A 22540-nucleotide genomic window follows, 5' to 3' on the forward strand; every position below is an offset into this window, starting at 1 on the left:
CATGGCACAAGCTGGTGTAGTGTTCTCTTCCATTAGGCCAGATCACCGATGAATACCTGAACAACCAGACTGCCCATGCCAGGAGATATGCCTTTCCACCAGGTGTATCTTGACTCCTATCTGAGTGGCCAATCTTCTTGCCTGTCACAACACAGTTTTAAGAAAAAAATATCCTAATTCTTTGCTTCTTTTCTGTCTCCCTTTTTACAGAATATGGAATGTAAGATAAAAACAGAGGCAGAGTTGGAAAACATCTTTTTGAAAGCCCAGCTACTATAATATTATGCAACTGGCCAGGGGCTTACAAAACAAACATTATATTAATTTTCTATTGCTTCTCTAACAAATTACCACAAACTTCGCATCTTAAAACAATGTACATTTATCTTCTTACAATTCTAGGGGTCAAAAGTCCTAAAATAAAAGTGTCAATAGGGCTATATTCATCTAGAATCTCTTGGGGAGAACATATTTTCTTAAGTCTTTGGCTTCTAGGGGCTACCTGTATTCCTTGGCTTATGGCTCTATGTAGCATTTTCAAAGTTAGTAAAGGGGTTTCTTCCAATCTTCTCTCTCTCTCTCTCTCTCTCTTTCCTCCTCTCTTCACATTGCCTTATGTGGTACTGACCTTCTTTCCTTTCTCTTATAATGCCTTTGTGATTATATTGGATACACTCAGATAATCCAGGATAATCCCCTCTCAAGATCCTTTACATGTGTAACAGGAAACATTTTGAGATATTGATTGAGATACTCTTTTTATGACCATCTCTTTTCAAGTCCTTTTAGAGAGATCCTACCCTCTCTTATGGACAGGGCAATAAAACAAACCATCAGGTGTTAAAAGTTTGGGTTTAAGTTCTAATAATTTTTCTTAAAATCACAGCAGAACATGCTATGGGTAAGATGTTTGAGAGAGAAAGTGTTTTTAATTCCGAAATATTTACTTTGAATATTAGCCACCAAATTGGAGGTACCCAAAAGATGGACCTTACAACAAAGTAATAATAATAATAATAGCTATTGAAAAATGCAAAGTATTATAAGAAAAAGTGTTTCCATCTAAATAAAATCTAATATGTTGTGAGGAAAAAAAAGAATTTAGAGAAATATTATTAATGTCTAGTCTAGGCCTCCACAAAGAGATATAACACCTAATCCTCTGGCCCGTGCCTGAGATCATGGTGAGGATTCCGAAAGTTCTCACACAATAAAACTCCACATAAGTCACGTGGGGATAATATGAGAGTGGGTGGGATATTTGGTTCATTGAAAGACAGTAGCAGGAAGTATCTCCAAGCCTTGCTGAGAATCCCAGGTGTACCACAACACCTGAGTGCCTGTGCGGTGGTGACTGAGTAATAGGCTAAGCAATTGGGCCTAAAATGGAATTGGGTGAGAGGTTGTATCTAATGGATGAAAGTGCTCTACTGAACCTGGAGGTACCTCATATTCTGAAAAAGGGGCATGTGGAGTGATTTGCATGTATACAATATTCAAAGCAAAGAAAGGACATGTTAGTACCTTCTCATGGTTCTATGCACAATAGGTTCGGATATACAAGAATATGTGGGGATATCACATATTAGTAAAAACTACAATAGAGGAGTACTAGAAACTCTGGGACATGCATATCTTTCTAATACCAGAGCCACATGTAAGATCCCAGGGTCTTGGATCTTATCTGTAAAAGGATGAGAAGAAAGAGGATGGAAGGAGAGTTTCTGAATCAACAGAATTTTCATACAACAAAAAAGAGACAATTTACCTTTGAAAATAAATATTAAAATCATTGAGCAAAGTAAGAACTGAAAGCTAACCATTTTTATAGATGTACACAGAAATTTCATTTTTTGATAAGCTGAGTTTTATTTACTAGCCCCGAAATACTTTATTTATACACCAAAGAATTCTATAATATAAAGTAGATATGATTTTTATTTCAATTGCTATTTCCATTGAAACTTAGAGAGTAATGCAGCTAGTGAATGATACTGAAAAAAAAAAATGTCTTCTGAATTTCTACACATCCTGTATGAAGTAATGGATAGTTTTTCTCCAAACTATCTATTCAAAGATGATGGTATCACAAACAGCCTTGAAATAGAAATAGCATCTTCTTCTTTCTGGGCAGAGGGCAAATTTGTTTTTAGACCAGGTTAATGATAATATCTCCCTACAGTGCAAGGTTGGGCAGGTTTGTCAAAAACCCCCTCAAAAATAGGGAACTGCCTCAGCTCAGAGTTCTTTGGCTGTGTCACAAACACGCGGTACATGCAACATTCATTTGGGCCTCTGTTCACTGCACCCAAGAGGTCAAGAGGAACTTAAGCAAGCATGAAGCTCACAATGCTGGATATGCCATGCACAATAAATCCTCTGTTTTTGACTCTCAAGTTTTTTGTCTTCTGCCAGCATCTATGGCCCTGTGGTGGGCTAACTTGTTTGCTAGCTTGCAAGCAAGGTAACATTTCATATCCTTCATAGTTCTTAGAAATGGTAGAAGTAATATTAGAGTTTGGGCAATCTGACTATATAACAATAATTTGAATCCAAGAATCAGAATGAATATTAAACAATGCCTACTGAGAGAGTCAGCTAAAAACACACTAGCACAAGTATAAGAAGGAAACTTGCTAGTTCCCTTAGCAAGATCAAACTCTACTATTCTCAAGTTGACGAGAAGAGAATTTCTTTACATTATAAGCCACATTATCAATATATGTGTTTTCTAAGGTATAACTAGTGAAACATTCTTTTAGAAGAATGTGCTTCAGTAAATCATGGCCAAAAAATTACAAGGAAAAAGCAACTTTGAGATAACTTATCCTTCTTAGAAATTTTCAATACATTAAAATTTAAACCCTTTGAGAAACCCTCCGATAAAGAACTTTGTTTAAAATATTTTACCCCTACATTTTCCAGACTAATCTGATAACAGAATTTCTACTAGGATCCTATGAATCTAGTATCCCACTGAACACATTTTGAGAATACTAATTGGGATGGATGTGTCGGGAAGTTTAAATTTTTCCTCTGAAGGTTTGATAATTTGAGTCTAAAAAACAAACTGACAATAGACAGATTAACAGAAGAAAAAGCATATAAATTTACCAACACATAAGCACTCAGAAGTCACACAAACTATAAAACTCAAAGAAGGACCAGATGGTTGAAACTTAAATATCTTCTTCATACAGGAAAGGGAAGTGGCAAGTTTAGAGGAAGAGTAGAAGATTTTTAGGAGAGATGAATGGGCTCAAAGAACAGACACTAACATGGGATAGAGTTCTTCTAGGCTCTGGAGGAGGTGGCAACAAGCTATTGGGAGGTGAAGGGCAAAACTCTACTGAGAATAAAGGTTGTCTTATTATGTAAAGTTTCTCTGATAACAGCCCTCAAAAGAACATAAGAAAAATTTGCTTGGGTGGATGTGGTGACAATCTCTAGTTTCTCATTTGGTGATTACTGTCCTCTGGTTAATAAAATTTTAGATTGGGTATTGAAGGCAATTGTGTTTCTTCTGGAAAAATTTCCCCAGTCACATAAGGGAACTTCAGAGAGAGCCCCTCCCAGTGCTTGAGGCAGAGAAACATGGCAAAATCAGAGAGACTTTGATTTTGAGGCAGCTTCTAAGGCCTTCCAGTTTCCTTTTATTCAAAGCACATATGGTAGTAACATTCATCAGGTGTTGGGCAGGTGGCGGGGGGAAGGGGATGAGTATATTCATACCTAATCTGCATGGTGCGCACTGTCTGGGGGGTGAGCAGGCCTGTAGCTATGACTCAGGCGAGGCAAAACCAATGTATGTAACCTAAACTTTTGTACCCCAGTAATAATCTGAAATAATAATAAGAAAAAAATACAAAGTCCTCAGCATGCCACAGTGCCAAAGTTTGGAGTTGCATTTTCTGAGCCTCAATATATGCATCCTCTGAATCTATTCTCATTCAGGTATTGCAAAGCCATGAATAACTCCTAGTTTAAATGGCTTTGCCTGTACTAATAGAAATAAGAAAAGATTCGTGAGTCCACACTTGGGCTGAAGCAATTACTCTTAACTTTGGATTCATGATAAAAGTCATCAAAATGATGCTTTTTAGTTGATATTTTTAAAGCTCGCTGGACTAATATAATGTACAGCCAGAGTTAAGTACTACTATGATAGAGCAGAAGGCAGGACCTCATTCCCAGAAAAATTATAAACAACAAAAATCTAAAGTCTACATACTATTCTGACAATATAGTAGATACTAGTCACATGTGACTACATAAATTTTAATTTAAATTAATGTAATTAAGCAAAATTAAAAATTCTATTACTTAAATACTGGTTGCCTTCCACACACTCTATAGCCATGCAGAGCTATTGACTAAATTTTTGAACAAGATAGACTTATATTTCCATCATCCCAGAAAATTCTTTAGACAGTGTTGATATGTAAGATACAGAGTTGTGTCCCTGTATAACTAGCCAAACTAAGAAGATCTAGGTTTGATTTTAGAGACAGCCAGTAGTTTTCCCCAAGGAGGAACAAAGGTGGTGTGGAAAGAAATCTATATGGAGCATGTTTAATGTATGTTTATGTGTGCGTGTGTGTATGTGTTGTCCAAATAAGAGCGATAGTCTCACTTCTTTGGCCCTCTGAAATGTATAGTGCTCTAAAATTATGGAACATTATTGCAGAGCTTATATAAGGAAAAAATTGTCAGAAAGGACTTTTGCCTTTAAAAGCCTAGCTATAGGAAGTTTTTCAATTAATCAGTGCTTATTATCTTTATGTTACTTCCAAAAAGACTTTCTTTAATATCATTACTATTGATTTTCTCCCTGAGTGTCCTTGATTTCTATGACTCTTATAGTAGAATAGCCTTATATCTAGGGAAAAAATCATGGCCAATAGTTTTCTCAACTATTTTCTAAGATGTCACTATTAACCTCAAGATCTGAGACTATAATAGCAATTTTTCTTCAGCATACTACCAACAGAACACTACAAAAATATCTCAGGGAGAAAATGCAAATAGTCAAAAGAAGAAATTATTTGGTGTCATGAAAACACCTTATTCCTTTGTTACATAAGAAAAGAAAATGAGTTTTTGCAATAGTAATGGTGTTATTTGGCTAATCAACGTAAACCGTGGAGATAACATTCCATGGTTATCAAACATGTGTCATTTAATAAATCATGAAGCATGTGAAGAAAACGACTCTTCTATGATTACTCATGTTATTTTAAAAATTGGTTCTTAGCTGTACGGAATGGTGGTTTGCTATATCCCTTTTCTGGGGTGCCTGAGAAAGGGAGAATCCAAGAAAATAATTTCCTAACTCCAATCCAGATTTGTTAAGCACAGACTTTCATTGAAAATAAAAATATGCATACTTATTGATGACAGATGTTAAGAACCATTCTTAATACACTAATACTGTGTTCATGTTGCCATCATTTTATGGAACTAAGGAAAGGAACTAAATGTCCCATTTCTTTACCATACTTTTTGTTTGCTCTTCTGATATTCATGGAAATTTTGCAAGGTATATGTGATTAGAGAATACTATGATTGAATTTGAGAGTGTCCTCAATAACTACAAAAACTTTCCTGAAACTAAACCTCCTTGAGAAGTAAAACAGAGAGCAAAGACAGGGAAAAGCTTTTCCAAATGAGCTATATAATAATAGCTGTCAGTACATAGCATTCACATATGAAAATTCTTTCATAGTGGTTTTCTATCCAGCATATAAGAAGCTTGAATGTCATCACTCTGTCCTAAAAACAAGTAAATATCTGAACATACTAAAAAATCAATAGCTTTTCTGTGCTCTGTCAGAGAAGTGAAGTTGCAGAAAACAAACAAAGAAAAGAAACACTGCCCCAAATCTGGAGAGACAGGCAAAACCAGAGAATCGCAACTTACTGGAGAAGAGATTCCAAAGATGAAACCTCCGTGGGAACCAGCGCTGGAGCACAAAAACATAAACTACAATTAAAATATTGCAGACAGCTCTGAGAGCCAAAAATGCCCAAGCAAATGGGTCACAGAAAAGCCCAAACTTTTGTGAGTTTAACCTCCAGCAATTTGAGCAGGTATTCACAGTGAATATCAGAGGAAAATATCTCCTCATGCTTCCAGCAAAAAGGAATCATCTTGAAATATGCCAGAGCATTTTGTTCTTAACAAGGCCAGCCCTCAAGCAGAGCTATTTTAACAGAGCATAAACTGTTGTGAAATTTTTCAAAGCCTAACCAACCTGGAGGAATGAAAATAGCCAACTCCAGCCCAATCTAGTCTTCCACAAGGGGAAGGGAAAATAGACATCTTAAGGCCACTCGATGCATTTTCTCCCATCTAAGGTGGGATGGAAGGATTGAGAGCACTTGAGAAGTTCACAGCCCAGAGGAACAGGCTCACTAAAAGCTAAGATTTAATCATGGGACTGTAGAATTCTTTCCTTCCCCATCCTGCCAAATTACCATCACATTACTCAACCCCATTTACTGTAATTCCTTTTATCTACTAATTACATCATGTCTAGCTATTAAGACAGAATTACAAGGCATATTAAAAGGCAAAAAACACAGTTTGAATAGACAAAGAAAATATCAGAAACGCACTCAGATATATGGAGATATTGAGATAATAAGTCCAAGAATTAATTAATTAATTTCAGAATATTACAGGGGTACAAACGTTTTGACTACATGAATTGCTTTTGTACAGTTTGAGAAAAGTTATAAGTGTGTGCATCACCAGATAGAATGCACTGTACCCATTAGGTGTGATTTTATCCATTCCCTTCTACCCCTCGAACCTACTTGATTGCCATTGAGTTTGTTTGTTTGTTTTTTTTTTTCGGCATATTATGGGGGTACAGATTTTAAGGTTTGAATAAATGCCCATTTCCCCCCTTCCCCCCAAAAGTCTGAGTCTCCATCATGACCATCCCCCAGATGGTGCACATCTCACTCATTATGTATGTATATACCCGCCCCCCTTCCCCCTCCCACCTGCCCCATACCCTATTACTGTAGTACCTATGTGTCCACTTAGGTGCTACTCAGTTAATACCAGTTTGCTGGAGAATATATCTGGTGCTTGTTTTTCCATTCTTGGGATACTTCACTTAGTAGTATGGGTTCCAGCTCTAACCAGGAAAATATAAGATGTGCTATATCACCATTGTTTCTTAGAGCTGAATAGTACTCCATGGTATACATATACCACATTTTATTAATCCATTCTTGGATTGATGGGCACTTGGGCTGTTTCCACAGCCTTGCAATTATGAATTGTGCTGCTATAAACATTCGAGTGCAGGTGTCCTTTTTGTAGAGTGTCATTGGATCATTTGGGTAGATGCCCAGCAATGGGATTGCTGGATCAAATGGTAGATTCACTTGTATCACTTTTTTTTTTTTTTTTTTTTTTTTTTTATTTTGGCATATTATGGGGGTACAGATTTTAAGGTTTCAATAAATGCCCATTCCCCCCCTCCCCCCAAAAGTCTGAGTCTCCATCATGACCGTCCCCCAGATGGTGCACATCTCACTCACTATGTATGTATATACCCGCCCCCCTCCCCCCTCCCACCTGCCCAATACCCTATTACTGTAGCACCTATGTGTCTACTTAGGTGCTACTCAGTTAATACCAGTTTGCTGGAGAATATATCTGGTGCTTGTTTTTCCATTCTTGGGATACTTCACTTAGTAGTATGGGTTCCAGCTCTAACCAGGAAAATATAAGGTGTGCTATATCACCATTGTTTCTTAGAGCTGAATAGTACTCCATGGTGTACATATACCACATTTTATTAATCCATTCTTTGATTGATGGGCACTTGGGCTGTTTCCACAGCCTTGCAATTATGAATTGTGCTGCTATAAACATTCGAGTGCAGGTGTCTTTTTTGTAGAGTGTCACTGGATCATTTGGGTAGATGCCCAGCAATGGGATTGCTGGATCAAATGGTAGATTCACTTGTATCACTTTAAGGTATCTCCATATTGCTTTCCACAGAGGTTGAACTAGTTTGCAGTCCCACCAGCAGTGTAGGAGTGTTCCTCTCTCTCCGCAACCACGCCAGCATTTATTGTTTGGAGATTTTTTGATAAAGGCCATTCTCACTGGCCTTAAGTGATATCTCATTGTGGTTTTGATTTGCATTTCCCTGATGATTAGAGATGTTGAGCATTTTTTCATATGTTTGTTGGCCATTCTTCTGTCTTCTTTAGAAAAATTTCTGTTCAAGTCCTTTGCCCACTTTTTAATGGGGTTATTTGATTTTTTCTTCCTAATTTTCGTGAGTTCTAAGTATATTCTAAAATTTTCAACAAAATCTTAGCTAACCGAATCCAGACACTTATCAAAAAAATAATCCACCACGACCAAGTGGGCTTCATCCCAGGGATGCAGGGATGGTTCAACATACGTAAATCTATAAATGCAATTCACCACATAAACAGAAGCAAAAACAAAGACAACATGATTCTTTCAATAGATGCAGAAAAAGCTTTTGACAAAATTCAACACCCTTTCATGATACGAACACTTAAGAAAATAGGCATAGAAGGGACATACCTAAAAATGATACAAGCCATATATGACAGACCCATAGCCAACATCATACTGAATGGGGAAAGATTGAAATCATTCCCACTTAGAACTGGAACCAGACAAGGCTGCCCACTATCTCCACTTCTGTTCAACATAGTGCTGGAAGTCTTGGCTACAGCAACCAGACAGGAAAATGGAATCAAAGGTATCCAAATAGGGGCAGAAGAGATCAAACTTTCACTGTTTGCTGATGATATGATATTGTATCTAGAAAACCCCAAGGATTCAACCAAGAAACTCCTGGAACTGATCAATGAATTTAGTAAAGTCTCAGGATACAAAATCAATACACAGAAATCAGAGGCATTCGTATACGCCAACAACAATCTAATTGAGAACCAAATCAAAGACTCAATTCCCTTCACAATAGCAACAAAGAAATTAAAGTACCTAGGAATATATTTAACCAAAGAGGTAAAAGACCTCTACAGGGAGAACTATGAAACACTGAGGAAGGAAATAGCAGAGGATGTAAACAGATGGAAATCCATACCATGCTCGTGGATCGGCAGACTCAATATCATCAAAATGTCTATACTAGCCAAACTGATCTACAGATTCAATGCAATACCTATTAAAATCCCATCAGCATTCTTCACATATATAGAAAAAATAATTTTACGCTTCGTATGGAACCAAAGAAGACCCCGAATATCAAGAGCAATTCTAGGCAACAAAAACAAAATGGGAGGCATTAATATGCCAGATATCAAACTATACTACAAAGCTGTAGTAATTAAAACAATATGGTATTGGCACAAAAACAGGAATATTGACCAGTGGAACAGATGTGAGAATCCTGATATAAAACCACCCTCATATAGCCATCTCATCTTTGACAAAGCAGACAAAAACATACGGTGGGGAAAAGAATCTCTCTTCAATAAATGGTGCTGGGAAAACTGGATAGCCACCTGTAGAAGGCTAAAACAGGACCCACACCTTTCACCTCTCACAAAAACCAACTCACGCTGGATAACAGACTTAAACCTAAGATATGAAACTATTAGAACTCTAGAGGAAAAAGTTGGAAACACTCTCCTAGACATTGGCCTGGGCAAAGAGTTTATGAAGAAGTCCCCAAAGGCAATCACAGCAGCAACAAAAATAAATAAATGGGACATGATCAAACTACAAAGCTTCTGCACAGCCAAAGAAATAGTCATGAAAGTAAACAGACAACCTACAGAATGGGAGAAAATTTTTGCATCCTATGCCATTGAGTTTTACTTCCTATGCTCACATGAGTGTTGATCAGCTAGTTTCAATTTAATAGTGAGTGCCTGTGGTGTTTCTTTTTCCATTCTTGTGATACTTCCCTTAGAAGGATGGTCTCCAGTTCCATCCAGGTTGTTACAAAAGGTATTAGTTCTCCATTTCATTCTATGGCTGAGTAGTACTCTAAGGTATACATGTACCACACTTTCTTAATCCACTCATGTATTGATGAACACTTAGGTTGATTCCACATCTTTGCAATTGTGAATTGTGCTACTATAAACATTTGAGTGCAAGTGTCTTTGTTATAAAATGGCTTTTTTTCTCCATTGGAAAAATAGCTTTTTCCCCCTTCGTCTCCATGTACCACTCTTGTGTTCTGGGGACACTGTGCCTGGCTGTCCCGTCTAAGTCCCCAGTGTGTGATCCTGCAAAACACAGATGGGCAGGAAGGTCCCAAATTATGGTGGCCCTTCTCTCCATGATGAGCTCAGCTGGGAGTGTGCACCTGTCATAGAGAAGCAGCCATTAGTGAGCATCTGGATTCAGAGTACTCTCCTGGTTGCAATGGGTGGGAGAGGTGTTGTGGCTACCAGCCCACCTGAGCTCAAATTACTTTATCTGATGCCATGAATAGGGAAGGAAGTGTCTAAGTGCAAGAAAGCTGGCACTCTGGTCTCTCATGGCTGTCTCCCATGGGGTGTTCCTTATGGATATCTGTTGTTTGTTGGTTCACCCCACTATTCCTATTTAGCCACTCTGCCTGGGCTCGTGGAAGGTGGAAGCACCTTCAATATACTTTGTGTCCTGCTGTTAACTGAAGGCACCTACCTGAGGGAGAGAAAACTCTCCCTCCCAGAGAAACTTTCTGCTGGAGCTTGAAACTCTCTGAGTTTGATCTGTGTCACTATCTTCTCATCTCTGTCTTCTTTCTCACCTTCACAGTTTTTCTCCACAGGGGTCTCAGTTGTCTCCCTCTGTGATCCACACCTGAGCTGCAACTCTTCTCTGCTCTCCTCAGTTCAATATTCTACCTCACAACGAGGATGGTCCCACAAATGATGTCTGTAGTCAGCCACCTTGGCTCGGCCTCCCCCTAACAATTTGATAAGTCCAGAAATTTTAAACTATTATAATTAATATTCTAAGGGCTCTAATGTATAATGTACGCAGCACATAAGAACAGATGAACAATATAGGCACAGAGATAGAAGTTCTAAGAAAGGAGTTTAAAAAATGCTAGAGACCAGATACACTGTAATAAAAATAAACAATGCTTTTGGTGGGTTAAGCAGTAGACTGGACTCAGCTAAGAAAAAAAAAAAAATCTGAGCTTGGGAATATCTCAGTAGAAACTTCCAAAATATAGAAGAAAAAAGAAAAAAAAGAGGGAAAAAAGGAAACTGAATATCCAAGAACTGCAGATAACCTGCCAAAACTTGGAAGCAAGCCTTCCAAGGGATGGGTTGTCCTTCCATAAGTAAGTGGACAAATACATTTTGGTACACTGAGACAACAGAATGTCATTCAGAGCTAAAATAAATGTGCTATAAAGCTATAAAAGGTATGGAGGAATCTTAAATTTATATTATTAAGTGAAAAAAGCCAGTCTGAAAAGCTGTATACTGTATAATTCCAACTATATGACATTCTGGGTAAAGCAAAACTCTGGAGGCAGTTAGGAGATCAGTGGTTGCCAGGTGTTAGGTGGGAGTAAGGGCTGAATAGGTAGAGCACAGCATTTTCAGGATAGTAAAACTATTCTGTCTGAAGCTATAGTGGCAGATATATGTCATTATACATTTGTCAACTCTTTAAAATGTACAACCAAGAGTGAACTTTATGGTAAAGTGTGGCCTTTGGATGATAATAATGTATCAATGTAGGTTTGTCTATTGTAACAAATATACCAATATAACAACAATCCTCCCCGGTGGGGCATCTTGATAGTGGGCGAGGCTATGTACTGGGGAGGGACAAGGTGTATGTGGGAAGTCTCTGTACCTTCCCCTCAATTTTGCTAGGAACCTAAAACTGCTCTAAAAAATAAAGTCTGTTAAAAATGCTTTTACATAATTTTCTTGTTTTAATCCTCATAAGAATCACACAAAGTCAGCAAGGTAGGGATTGTTCTATTCATTTTACAGTGGAAATTGAAACTTGTACTGGCTTATAAAATGAGAAATTATAATAACTGAGTTATAAATGAATTTCCCAACTCTGGTTTACTGCTTTCTTCATGTAGCATCCTGCCTTTTGTAAAAACTGACATGCCAAAATGTTTATTGAAATTATATGTATCATATAAATCAATAATAAAGTTATACAGATTATTTAAATCAATGTTTATTAGCATTTAAAACCTTTAGAGGCTGTGTGTATGAGAATGTGTGTGTGTATATATATTTTTTTTTTCAAAAAATCTAGCAGACAAAATTGTTTGAATTTAGTAAATGTTCAATTAATATCTTTTGTTTGTAATACATATAAAATTATGTATTTAATAGAACAAAGAAAGGAATAATAGATTTGCATGAATTAACATCACAGAACAGGCATGCAAAGCTGACAATATACTTTATTTCAACTATATTATATGAATTAACATTAAAATACAGTGAACAATATCCAAAATTATGAATTTTAAGACTTATTCACATAAAAAGGTCCACAGACTAAAACAGATGCAGGTGGAGTAACCATCTCTCTCATAATTTCAGTTGTAGATATAATTTCCCTCTAAAATATCATTGAAAAATAACCATGTAGGAAGGAGAAGAATTTCATTATATTATTATATTCAGTGATACTGAACTTGTAGGCTCAGCTTGTAGTAACAATAGCAGATAAAGGATACTTGAATATAAAAGTACAGATCTGAGAAAACAACCTACTTGATCCAGGCTACGATTCTTTCTGGAAAATAACTGAACTTTGTTAATCTATATACATGCAAATATGCATTACAAATCTCCTCTAGCTAAAGTTATTGATATTCATTATTGTAAAAATGTTTGCTTTCCATGATACATTGATCTTGTTCCTACTGTTGAAAGTGAGAATATCTAATTCAGAATGATTTTTGTCTTTGTTCTATTTTTCCTGGACCGAGGAATACATCATTTTTTTTTTTTTAAGACAGAGTCTCACTCTGTTGCCCGGGTAGAGTGCCAGGGCATCAACCTAGCTCACAGCAATCTCAAACTCCTGAGCTCAAGCAATCCTTCTGCCTCAGCCTCCCGAGTAGCTGGGACTACAGGCATGTGCCACCATGCCCTGCTAATTTTTATATGTATTTTTTTAGTTGGCCAATGTATTTCTTTCTATTTTTACTAGAGACAGGGTCTCACTCTTGCTCAGGCTGGTTTCAAACTCCTAACCTTGAACGATCCACCCACCTTGGCCTCCCAGAGTGCTAGGATTACAGGTGTGAGCCACCGTGCCCTGACAGGAATACACTTTTAAGGATGCCTTTCCTTGCTAGCTGTGGTGGAACTATAGTCATTCATTGAGTACACTTGCCCTTCCCTTGCCCCTTGTCCTCTGTTGCCCTGAAAGCCTCAACACCCCTCTCATTCAGCCCCATTCTCCAGCGGCTCAGCATCTTCTCCACACTCCCATGCCCACTATCCAATCTTCTTATCTTCTCTTTTCTTGGGCCCCTGTTCCTCCATCTAGTTTACCATCCCCACTAAATCACAGTCTTCATTTCTTTCATAAACATAAAATTTATAAAGGGGTGCCTGCCTTGATTTTGCTTTTGTGTCAACATTAAACCCACACATTGAGCACAGTATAAAGAATTCAATGCAAATTTGTTTATGCTATTTTTCTTTCAAAACAGGTCTGTTGCTAACAGGTCTCTGGGTATGCATATGAAATTCACATAGCTATAAAAGGAGAGAAACAAATGCCAGACACACAGCACCAAGCTGAGAAACCAAATGGTAAGCAGGGACAATGAAGTAACTGAGATTAGAGGTTAGCAATGAGACCTAGCACTGACTTCTATTTGGAATATCAAGCATTCTAATGAGTATGGAGCATTGTACAATTCCCAAGTAATAAAGAAGTTTGGCATCAGTGCCCTCATTGTGGCCACATATGGCCAACAATTTAAGCATGAGATGAAACAAAGAGAAAGGCATTTTGTAACTTCCACCAAGGAAAGGAATAGAGTAGTAATATTTTACTTCTATTTCCTCCTTCCCAAGGAGAATAAATTAAGAATGCAATTAACAATTTCCAAATATATTAAATGCACAAGTGAGTTAAGAGAAAAGATAACGCTTCTGTGAAAGGTAGTCTAAGATCACTAAAGAGTCCAAACATTACTGGTCTTGGGTAACCTGTGTTGAAGGACAGACACTCTGTAAAATGTTTCAGAGAAGCTCTGCTGCAGGATAACAGGGATTATGCATATCGCTGTGAGTAAACCCTCGAGTGCCTTCAGATGTAGTGAGAATTGCTGCATCTAAGGAATGCTTAGCGTGTTAAGTGCAGAGAAGTTTGCTTCTAATTTGGAAGCTAGAGGTACAGTCTTGGGAAACATCACCCCATAGATCCACTGTTGTGCATCCTGCACCATCAGGAATGACACATTATGTACTGATAATCCCTCATTCCAGTCATCAGTTTGGAGCTTATGGAGAGAGGAAAGGAAAAGGAAAAGGATCAGAACTCCTGGCTGCCCTATAGACTTCGAGCCTCTGGCACAGCTGCTACATATAGTCCAGGCAAAAGAGTTTGGAAATGAACTTTTTAGTTTTTCCCCTGACATTTTTTCCATGTTCACAATATAGGCTCCTACCCTTATCTCTTTATCTCCAAATATTTATAATAAGAATTATAATTATTTTGGCATTTTAATATCACTATTGCTGAATTAGGTTCAAGCACTTACACAAGTCTCCTGGCAACTTTATTTGTAAGTAGAGAGGAAGAATTTGTCTTATTTTAATGTTAATGGACATTACCAAACAGGTTCACCGTGCACTGGTTACCAATGTCTGAGTCTGGTAACATAGAACATATCTTACATAGTATGTTACACTAAGTGGATTTACTACTTACAGATAATCAATCAGGGGCAGAAGAAGCCTAGGATCTTTTGTTAGGCAGTCCCACAGGGCTCAAGAAAAGTGACTGGAGTGAGTGAATAGAGTCTCAATTGCCCATGGCCTACTTTGCACCACAGTGGATGGGCCCTGCAATGCAGCCTGCCCCAGGTTCTATGCCCCAGGGGTAACAGAATCACTGGGGCAACTCCTTAAACTATGAGAGAAGAAAAAAGCCCAGGTTGTCTTAGGCAGTTCCTACCTAACTCAAGATATTACCTTTCCTAGGAGGGACAGGAACAAGGCCTGGACTGTTTCAGGCAGTTCCTATTTATGTGGGGATATTTTATTCCTAGCATATCGTACAGTTATTCTTGAGAACTACAAGCAAAAAAAGTGGGAGGACTAGGTCATGGTCACTGGGAGAACTTTCCTATAGATATTTAGGCTACTTAGTATAAAACAATGGGCTAGGCCGATGATATATCTTTATATACTACTAATCATCAGAAAAAGTTCTGTTTCAACAAATTGTTGGTATATTCTTTTCTTTTTCTTTTTTTTTAATTTCAGCATATTATGGGGGTACAAATGTTAGGGTTATGTATATTGCCCTTGCCCTCACCTTCCCCCTTGAGTCAGAGCTTCAAGTGTGTCCATCCCCCAGATGGTGCACATCGCACTCATTATGTATGTGGATACCCATCCCTTCCTCCCTCCTCCCACCTGCCTGATAAACTATAAATGTTATTCCCATATGTCCACTTAGGTGTTGATCAGTGAAACCAGTTTGCTGGTGAGTACATGTGATGCTATTTTTCCATTCTTGGTATACTTCATTTAGTAGAATAGGTTCCAGCTCTATCCAGGAAAATACAATACACTGTTGTTTCTTATAGCTGAATGGTACTCCATGGTATACAAATGTTGGCATGGATGTGGAGAGATAGGAACACTCCTACATTGCTGGTGGGACTGCAAACTAGTTCAACCTCTGTGGAAAGCAATATGGAGATACCTTAAAGCATTACAAGTGAAGCTACCATTTGACCCAACAATCCCATTACTGGGCATCTATTCAAAAGAACAAAAGACACTCTATAAAAAAGACACTTGCACTCAAATGTTTATAGCAGCACAATTCACAATTGCAAAGATGTGGAAACAACCCAAGTGCCCATCAATACATGAGTGGATTAATAAAATGCGGTATATTCTTTTCTTTCAGTGTAATTCTAAATACCAGACTTTTTGAAAAACTGAGGGCAAGAAAATGTTTTCTTGTCTAATTCACATGGTAGTTTTCAATTATGAAATAAATCAAATAAATTCACCTTAAATAAGCTAATTAATTTACAACAAACATTCCAAATACAGGTGTATAAATTTTCTTAAGAAATAATTGATTACGAAAAGATGGGCCTTTACTATCTTTCCAAGCTCTGAATCCTGTGAATAGGCCAAAAAGTCAATTCAACAAACATTTGTAGGGTACTTCTTAAAATTAAGTCAATGGTAAGCATATGGACTCAAAGATGAAAAAGAAAGTGATGGATCCTGTCTTCAAGGAATATTTACTGTAGCAGGATGAGACAGGAAGCACAGTTAAAACATAAGGAAAATGCTCAGGAAAACTAGAGGAGGGACTGATGAAGAGGAAGGGAGAATCAATGTTAATCGTTGTGGATTTGAAATGACAAATTGAATTTGGGTAGGCAAAGAAGAGAAGAACCCACAATGGGCACAGGTTTACATAGAGATAATAAAATAGTCCCTGTGCACAACCCAAAGACCAAAACTAGCAATACGGTGAACAAGATTTTGCTCCCCAGTGTTGAGTCTAACAAGAATTAGGCATTTCTTGTCTCTGTTCTTAACTTTGTTTTTCTACAAAGCACATTTTACACTCTACTATGCAGGATAACTTAACATATTCATGTTTAGTGTGTGACTCTCAGTGACAGATTGCTAACTGTACACACACGCACACACACAATTTTTCTAATCTTGCTTGATTTATAGCTAGACTACATTTTCCATTCTTCCTTATAATTAGGTTTGTCCGTGTGAATGAGTTCTAGCCATAGCCACCCTTGGAATGTGTGGAAACCTAAAAAATGTATTTTCTGTGGGATCCTCATCTATTTAAACAAGTTAATAAAAAATGCATTACAGAATTCATGGGGCCATGTGAAGAATAGTTATTTATCAGTGAAAATTTAGAATAGTGGGTAGAGAAGATTTACTTTTGTATTGGTTTATTATCCAATGAATACAGGAAAAGATTCTCCATAGTGTCCATTCACACAATCTCCTGTTCAGGGCAAAGAATCTCTCTGGACCCTTTATTGTCCAGATATACTATTTCTGGCTAATTTCTTATTTCCCATTGTGAGAAAAAGATAACAATGCTGTTATTACTCACAATGTGATGTATTTTTGGAACTCATTTGTGTGTAAACCATACATACCCTCTTGTCTGTGCAGGTCCCTAATAATATTATTTAATGCTGGTTGCATCATTGTTAAAAACACTGCATCATTCATCATGCTGCCCAAGACAGCAGCTTCCAACGACTTTCTCAGAGATTTGTATTGTGCTTCCTTGATGACGACCACAAATGCAAGACTTATCCAGAGTGTGCAGGATAGTGTGAAAGATGATTCATTTTCTGAACATCTAAACATTACCATTTGGAAAGTATAATAGACACAAAAGATATTAAGCATATATTCTAATCATATCTCCTCCTGAATTCCTTAGGCCCCAATCACTATATTTTTAGAATGTGATCTTTTTCAGCATTGATTGAGTCATGACCTTCCGCACACTGCCACCAATGGGGAAGATAGATAAGGGGCCTATTGGTAGAGCAAGAAGAGCAGTCACATCCACACAAGAAATGGCTATCTGTCCTCTGGCATGGCTTAAGCTTGACTTACATGAGCATAATACCACTGCACTAATTGGAGATTTAAAAACATTATTCAGAAACCCTTTAGCATTGTGAAGATTGTATTTATAATCTCAAAATCCTTTGTAACAGATAGGTACAGCCAGCCACACATGAAGGAAGGCCTGATGCGTGATACTAGGTCCCACCAGGAGGGGGCTCACAGAATAAAGGACACCTGCCACTTACCACCCTTGTGTACTGCAGACCAGAGTCAGCAACATGGTCAGACGATGGCCCAGTGAGATCGAATGTATGGGAAGGAGTGGATACATGGCTTTATACATGTGGCACAAGCCCCAAAGTTAAGCCAACATAATGAAAGTTACCCAACCTAATTTAAGGCAACCCTGACCAAAAAAAAAAAAAAAAAAAAATACTACATGCTGATCAGTAGGAATGATTTTCTCATCAGGCTACCCTCCAGTATCTGGTTGACCCCACACATAAGGTAGAGGGTCACAGAATAACGTTACTCAAGGTGAGCAACAGGAATGGAGGTCCACAAAGGACCTGATTTGTGATCCAGGTGTCCTGCTCAGAGAGTACTCCTGGCCCTAGCCAGTTCCAGGTGTCTGGGAGACCTAGAAAATTTCAAGTAAGTTAGCCCAACTGTAGAACCCCTGTAGTGCAGGGCCTGAGACAGGGGCTCTGCATTCCCCTGTCTAAGGAGGGCCCTAAATTTTAGCCAACAGAATATAAACATGAGTGAAGAGCACCACGTCCAGGCTGGGAATATTAAAACATGTGGAGAGTTCACATGCACTTTTTAGTTATTTTTTCCTTCTATCTAACTGAATATTGCATCCCCATGCTATCTTAATGTCACAAATTAAACAGATGTGTGGGACAAAGCAACCCTACCTCTTACCCTGACTTGGAAAACATTTTGAACTGTTCAACTGTATAAATAATTACTTTCTCTTTTATTTGAGCCTTTATATATTTTGGGGTTTATTTGTTTTATTAATTGTAGTTGCCTATTTTAACTAATACTATCTTCCACTTGAATATAAATTCAAGAAGGGCTTGGATTTTTGTTTACTTTATTCTCTAGTATTTATAAGACTGTCTGACATGGTAGTGATCTAGAGTGATTAATGTTAAACATAGTCTGCAACACAGAATTCACTTGATAAAATGACTCAAATCTTTATTGGAACCCAGCTCTAGGAGCTTAGTGATTGGAATGGGGACAACATGTATTCTACAGCAGTAGAATACAACTTACTGTGTACTTATATACTTGGATTTTATTCCAAAAATATTGGTTAAAAATATTCAGGCCCCCTGTGACTTCCAGACCCTAGATGAAGAGTATATTAATGTTTCTTACTCCACAGTTATAGCAACAATGATGGACTGAACCTGCAGGTGAAAAACCTCAATGGTTAGAACTGAAAGGAATGTGAAGTCAAGAGGTACTGCCGGCAGCTTGTGGGTGCTATATCACAACTTGAAGGACCTTAGTTCTTCCTATGAAATACTTACATGTCTAAAATGCATAGATCTGAATCAGCCACCGGCCGGAGGGACAGTCTGGGGACGGGCTCTGGGCAGGGGGACAGCCGTGTGCCCTGCACTCAGCCCAGGGGCCCCACAGAGGACACGGGTAAGGATGCCGCACCACGTGTTCACAAATAAATCTGCCCATGTTTCAGGAACGGTTCCCTTTCAGAGAGTTCACATATGTTTTCCTAGGCCTTTATTTTAAACCAAACCTATCAAGTAAAAATAGAAAGTTGGGATCTCCACTTTCATGTCTTATAAATCAATGACGGAAAATTCCGAGAAGTCACCTCTCAGCATCGTGGTCAATTAAAAAGTAAATAAAACACGAGACCTCCTGCTTTTATTGGAATTTATGCTGAGGAAGCAGGAACCCAAAGCAGACTTCTGAGTCTGGCAGGGGCAGTGCTCAGAGGCAGGGCTGGATCAGAACAGGAGATCTGGGAGCCCAGCTTGGCTGCACTAACTCTCCCTATCACCCAGTCTCTGCCGCCACCCCACCCCTCAAAAAAAAAAATAAATAAATAAAATGCATAGATCTTATTACATAAAAAGTATAAAATTTTATTTAAGAGAACTAATATTGGATTACTATTGTGGATAAGCTTATTGTCCACAATAGATCATAATTGCTAACGCATAAACATGTTAATAAAAATCAAAGTATTGGCACATGCAGGGCAGAGCAAGTAGACTATATGGATAAGCAGCAGCTGAAATAGTAGTAGCACAGACTCCTTAACCACACCTCAATCTTCTTTTTAAATACAATGCCATTAATAAATATTATTGAGAACTAAAGAGATCTTTGGAGGCACAGAAATAATCATCTCATTGTGATAGGCCAAGATAGATATACTGTAATGAAACCTCAAATAAAAAACAAATGACAATAAAAATTGAGAAATGGAAGTAATTGGGTATTCAGATATTGTTTGAATGGGGTTAGGTAGGGTTGATCTGTCTTTGCTCACTCTACATTCTGTTCTCTGCCTGGCCCATTCCTGTTAATCAGCCCTATGTGTTGTATAACAGCTATTAGAACAACTAAACCCAGAGTAGCCTGCTCCATCTCATTCCTAAACAAGAAACTCAAAGGCATGTTAGGGTTTAGTAGATCCAATAATGAGCAGGAGAAAGGGGTGGTGGTTAAACATGAAAGAAAACACACTTTATATGGGTTGGTGCTTATTGTTTGGTGGAGTAGACTCCAATTTTTCCTCATAGTTCCTCATGTGGTATGTGAAAATAATTTAAAGCCTAGAAGGGCAGTGTTAGCTTTTATTAATAGTTGCATCACAGCAAAGAATTTAGACTCTGAAGACACTACCTGGGTTTAAATTTCAACTTTACTACCTTCTAGATGTGCATATTTGGAAAAAGTGCTTAATTTTTTTCTGTGCCTCAGTTTCCTAATATTTAAAAATGAGATAGAAATAGTACCTACTTATGGAGACTAAATAAGTTAATATTTGAAAAGTTCATGGCTTAAATAAAGTATACACTGTAATAAGAAGTCAATAAAATTCAAGTATTTTAACTTATTTTTAAAAGTACATAAAATGATTCATTTAATTTGTGTGTGTGCTTTTCAGATCACTTTTATAGAGAACCTAATGATGAACTAAATGTTACATATGAGAAGGGGAAAAGCCCCCTTGACAGATAGATGGGAACTGGCTTAGTACTTAAAGCTGCTAGGTCACGGTATTCTACAGCCTTGTTGGACAGAAATGATCTCACAAAAAACCAACATCAGACAAGGCCACTCTATGGCATTGATGAAATGAGGCCAAAAAATAGGGGACTATGATTTTGTCTAAACATTACCATTGCAGCATCCCTGCCTCCCAATGGAAAAAAAAAAATCCTCTACTCCCAGTGGCATGAGTGGCCACTGCTTCTTTAAACATTACGACTTGAACCTCACTCCAGTCTTCCCTCTTTCTAGTGGAAGATTTATTAAGATGTGCAACTGTAGAATTATCTCTGCTTGCTGACATCACCCACATCATAGTAAACTTTGCTTTCTGGAACCCTCCCCCAAATCATTTAACCAAAGTACAAATTTGGTTAAACAAATTAGCATCTAACACCCTTTTACTGAAATGCTTCAGGTTTTCCTGTGCTGTGGAACCTTTTTCATTGCAATTTGTCCCACTACAGACGGGATCTTGGTCTTTGGCAGAGGGATCAAGTATATAATTACAAGTATCAGTATATAATTACTGATATACCATTTACTATATAGATATTTTTATTTATATATGGAATATCCACATTTTTAACATTGATTTAATACAGTCTTGGTTATTCAAATGCTTTGAAAAATGTAAATTCTAGAGTCACTTCAATTTTTACAACTATCCTAAATACAGTAAAGTACATGGAGAAAAAAAGTCTGTAATTGAATGTGATTCTCCAAATTAGGAGCAGGTTTTTATACACTCTTTACATGTAATATTACTATTATTGATATTACATTCCTATTCCAAATGAGAGACAGATTATTCATTCTTTGCTTTGGTGGGGGCTGATTTTCCTGGGGTATTTGTTCCCCTTTTGTTTCCTCAGAATTATGAGTCTGGCAAGCTTTTCTGTCGGTTGCTGAAAAGACTATTGTGCCCATGTGCACACAGTCCCAGCAAATAATTCATTTCAGATCTCTGGGAACACTCTATTTCTTACTTTCAAAACAGGGTTTTTTTTTTTTTTTTTATTTCAGTCATCAGTCCCAATCTTAGCAGTGATTCCACAATGTCAGTATTCATTTTTGATAAAAAAAGAAAAAAATGTTATAGCGGAGGAGGCTTTGATATAGAAGAATGGAACAGTAGTGAAAATCATCCTGAATTGTATGTTACCACCATAAAAATATTGGTCAGGGATAAAGTCTTAATTTTTAAATACGTCAACTTTCTCTTTTGTTTTGTTTCTTTTATCCTTACCTCAAATGTTATAAAAACACATATATTCCAGTTTAGAAACAAAACAATTGAATGGGAGGCAATGATTCTATTAATTTAAAGAACATATTTTATTTTAGTTAAAAGGATTATTCTTTGCCTTGACTTACTTGGATGGTTATCTGCTCGGTTTGTCTAACAGTGAATCTTTACTAGTGGAATTATATTAATATTATTTCCCCATTTTTCTGTTGTAACTTTGATAATTATGCCTGA

Source organism: Microcebus murinus, chromosome 1 (genome assembly GCF_040939455.1).
Source record: "Microcebus murinus isolate Inina chromosome 1, M.murinus_Inina_mat1.0, whole genome shotgun sequence".
In the NCBI taxonomy this organism is placed as follows: Eukaryota; Metazoa; Chordata; class Mammalia; order Primates; family Cheirogaleidae; genus Microcebus; species Microcebus murinus.